Genomic DNA, 4,923 nt, shown 5'->3' on the forward strand with positions numbered 1-4,923 from the left:
AAAAAAAAAACTTTAATCCTACAGTTTGTTATAATTTTTTAAATGGCTTCATCCATATTAGTCTTTTTAATGATCACCTCTTTTATGGTATGTCATCATTTCATCAACTGTCCATGTTGGAACTTTAGTGTTGACTTCTTTTAAACAAAATTTAACTTTCAGAACAATTTTAGATTTACAGAAAAATCCAGAGAAAAGTGCACAGATTTGCCATATGTCCCTTGCCTTCTCCAATCCACAACATTCCTGCCCCCCAACAGAGTGGTACATATATACACATTATCACCCAAAATCCACAGCTTAGTTTAGAACTTACTCTGTGTTGTAAATTCAACAGATTGAACAAATGTGTAATAATATGCATCTTCATAGTATCACACAGTAATTTCACTGCCCCAGAATCCTCTGTGCTCCTACAATTCATCTGTCTCATTTTCCCCTTACCCCTTGGCAACCACTGATTTTTTTACTGTTTCCATAGTTTTGATTTTTCAAGAATGTCATATAATTGAAATCATACACTATACAGCCTTTTAGATCTTTAGTTTCTCCCCCCCCCCCCATTTTCTTTTAAGCAAAGCTATCTCTGGTAAAGATTCTTTACATGCATTCTTTTTGGAGAAAAGCTTGAATTTTTAATAAATAAAACTGTAGAAAGCAGATGCAAACACCCATTTCCCACCACCCAGAATTAACCACTAATGACATTCCCAGCTTTTTCATGTATATAAGCCTTTCAAAAATATACAAATTTCTCATTAAAATAAGATAAGACTGGTTCAAGTAAAATTCTCTGTAGTTACCACCTTCCAATTTGGACCTTTCCTTTTTTGCAGAAGAAATAACAATGATAAGTTTGGGGCATCTTGTAATCCACTTTTATACATTTATATATGTACCTAAAACATTTAGTAATGTCCTGTGCTTTTAACATAAATTATATTGTTCTGGATATAGCATCTTGCAGCTTGCTTTTATTCAGCAAGGGATTCATTCCCAAGTAGTTATATATAACTCTCATTCCTTCATGTTGTACGTTTATTCATATATCTTTTCCCTCTGGAGGAAAACTTATGCTGCTCCCCCACCACTCCCTTTTGCTTTTTTAGTCTATTACAAGTATTGTGGAAACATGCATCGCCTCATGTGTCTCTGTTAGTGGATATGTATATTATTTTCTATATTAGATAACAAAAAGTAGAAACGGCAGGTCACATAGTAAACACAGCAGTTTTCTAAATCGATAGAATCAAATTATTCTTCTAAGCTATAGGTGAAAAGTTAGCTTCCTACTAATAATTGGTATCTGTATTTTTAGAATCTTGCCAATGCTACACATTAGAAAAAAATTAATTTGACAGGCTTATTGATGAATGACGCAATATAATTTTAATTTGTGTCTCTCAGATTTGTAGTGATGTTAAAGTTTTCAATGTTTATTAGCAAAGCATACATTTAGATATAAATTATACTACTATATTCTTAGGAAAAATTCCTATCTAGTTGAAGGCTATATTTTAAGACTTTCAGAACATATTTTGAAATTTCCATGTATAAATTTTGAGACTTTTATATTCTTGTTGAAATGATGATAAAATATCTTTTTTCCATACTCTCATAAAACTCTGGATTATTCATTTTAATCTTTGCCACTCAGACGAGTAGTTAGTTTATTACTTTGATTACTGGCAAAATTAAATATTTTTCTTTTTTAAAACATTTATATTTCTTCTTTTATAGATTGTAGTTTATGACTTTAACTGACTTTTATATTGGTTTTTTTCTTATTAACCAGAATAATATAATTCATAAATGTCTTCTCAGTTTGATCTCTTTTAACTGTGTTTATGGTTATTCAGTTACATTTATTTTTAACATTTGAAATACTTTAATATTTCTATTATATTTTCTCCATTTTCTTTATTTTAAACCACCTGTATTTATCTCAAAATTCATGTTTATTATGAAAAACTATAAAAATGCATACAAGTTAAAAGAAATTGGGGCATAATGTTACCATCTGAAGGTAGCAACTAATTCATTGGAACATACTTCTCCAGATTATCCCTATGTCTATTATAAGTCCTCATGAATAATCAATTATAATGCTATATAGTATTGCATTGGAAGATATTCTATCATTTAAATTTTTGAATACTTAGATTATTTCCAAATAGAGTTACTCAAAAATCTGGTTCCTTTCTAGGACAAGCAATCTCTCATTATATAATCCCTTTATAAAAGGAAAAAAATGGGCTCTTTTAACAAATATCAATATATTCCAGGACTGAAGATCTGCAACATCTAATAGAGCCTTCCTTTCTGGCTGAGGCTTGCTTCTAGAATCCTAATCCATAAGAAAATGTGTGGCCCCATAGTAGTTTCTCTCCTCGATCCAAGTCACGGTTAGCAGGGCCATAATAGTCTATCTGAATGGTGCTGTCTAGAAATGCCAACCTGTGCAGTTGTAAATGGTGGCTGTAAGCTAAGGCACACTCTTATTTAAGATAGGAGTCACTTAGAAGTTTCCGTTCCCCTGCACCCTGGCAACCACTAATCTACTTTCTTCTTCTATCGTTTTGTGGATTCCGGACATCTGACATAAATGGACTCATACAATGTATGGCCTTTTGTCACTAGTTTCTTTCCTTTTATATAATGTTTTTTTTTTTTTAAAAAGATTTATTTATTTCTGCATACAGAACTGGGGTACAGGCCAGAAGCTCAGGGGCGGTGAGAGGCTTCACCAGAGACAGAATGGGGTACAGAACAGGCAGATCGACGAAGTACACTGCTGAGGGGAGCAGCGGGCGGGTCAGGAGAGGTCTGCCACGCCATGTGGTCACCTCTGGGGCAGGCGGGAATCGAACTCATGTGGAAGCGGCTCTAGATTCTCAGTGCTGTGCTTTAACCCGCTGCGCCACCAGGGAGGGCCCTATATAATGTTTTTAATATTTATTCATATCATAGCATTACTTAACACCTTTTTTTATGACCATAATATTCTATCTTATGGACATGTCACATTTTGTTTATCCATTCATCAGTTGATGAATATTTAGATTGTCTGCGCTTTTGGTCTACTTTTTCAGTCAAATGCTCAACCCTGAGTTACACCCCCTTTTTTGCTATTATAAAAAGTGCTGGTATGAACATTCATACCTACACACATACTTACTACACAAATGTTTTCAATTCTCTTGGGTATATACATGAGAGTGGAACTTCTGGGACATATTGTAATGCTATATTTAACATTTTGATGAGTTATGAAAGTGTTTTCTAAGTGGCTGTACTATTTTATATCCCTACCAGCAGTTTCAACTTTAAAGTTTCCAACTTTCGTACATCCTCTTTAACAGCTATTATTGTACTACCTTAATTACACTATTCTAGTTTGTATGATGAGGCATTTGATTGTGGCTTCTCTGGCATCTTTCCATGTGTTTATTAGGCACTTGTATGGCTTCTCTGAAGAAATGTCTATTCAAGAGTTCTTTATATCAACATACTCTGGATACAAGTCTCTTGTTATATGATTTGCAAATATTTGCCCCTATTCTGTGTTTTGTTTTTTGATGGTGCCCTTTGAGACAGATACAACTTTTTATAATTTTCATGAAATCCAACATTTTTTTCATTGTTTATGATTTTGCTGTGATAGCTAATAAACTATTGCTAAACCCAAGTAACAAAATTATTCCTATGTTTTCATCTGAATTTTATAGTTTGTTCTTACATTTAGATTTTTTATCCATTTTCAGTTAATTTCTGTATATGGTGTGAAGCATAGATACAACTTCATTCTCTTACATGTGAATGTCTAGTTGTCCCAGTAACATTTGCTGAAAAGGTTTCTTTACCCTATTGAACTGTCTTGGAATCCTTGTTAAAAGTCAATTCGACATAAAGTTGAGGGCTTCTGGGTTTTTTATAATATAGATTTTTATCATAATAAATTGACCACATTGACCTAATATAATAGAGCATAAGCTTCCTGAGTCAAGGAATTGATCATGTCTGAGGCTGTAGTACTCAAAGTGTACTCCGGTATTTAAATACAGTTTAATGCCTCTGGGAAAGTACATTGATTCCTTATTAAAGAATTCACCAGATTACCAGATTAAGAGATACCAGGAATCCTAGGAAAGGATTACAGGACAGATGGATTTTGAAGGAAGACTAAGGATAAGGAAATACCTTCAGCATTAGTTTTTTTGGTTAAGGAAACAATCTGGTGTTGGGTCCTTGGAAGGTACCACAGTATGAGAAAAACATATAAATTAGACTGTAGTAAGAAGAGCCAAAAAATAATTCACCCAATGAACAATTTTGTCTAGAGCCAGATCATTTTCTAGAAAGACAGAAGAAGTAAAAAAAAAAAAAGCTATCAGAGAAGATTTGACATTTTAAGATGAGACCATGAATCCTTGTGAAATAGTATTTGATAGCCTACTTAATCAAAGTGGCAATAAGGCATTTAAAAACAAAGAGAACAGACTATTTGAAACCACCATAGTGCTATCATAATAGAGGAAGCTTTTTTAGATTTATATTTTGAACATAATAAATAATAAAAAATCTAATCTAATAAAGTCAACAAAATAAGGTCAATAATAAAAAATCTAATAAGGCCAACATGGAGCACAGAGAACTTTTCTGCTAAGGCACAAAACTTTTGCTTCTCAGGAAAATTACCCTTAAATAATAACTCTTTATTCTATAAGAAAAGGGATTAATCAGAAGCCAAAATACAAAGTTGGGCTCTCCTTGGTGGCGCAACGGGTTAAAGCATCACACTCTGAACTCTCCAAAGCCACTGCAGCACAGGTTCAATAACCTGCCAGGGAGCTCACCCCCATGGCTCGGCAGACCTCTCCTGTCTCCCCCGCTACTCCCCTCAGCAGTGTACTTCCTCCATCT

Source organism: Condylura cristata, unplaced genomic scaffold, assembly GCF_000260355.1.
Source record: "Condylura cristata isolate star-nosed mole 26May11 unplaced genomic scaffold, ConCri1.0 scaffold00013, whole genome shotgun sequence".
NCBI lineage: Eukaryota > Metazoa > Chordata > Mammalia > Eulipotyphla > Talpidae > Condylura > Condylura cristata.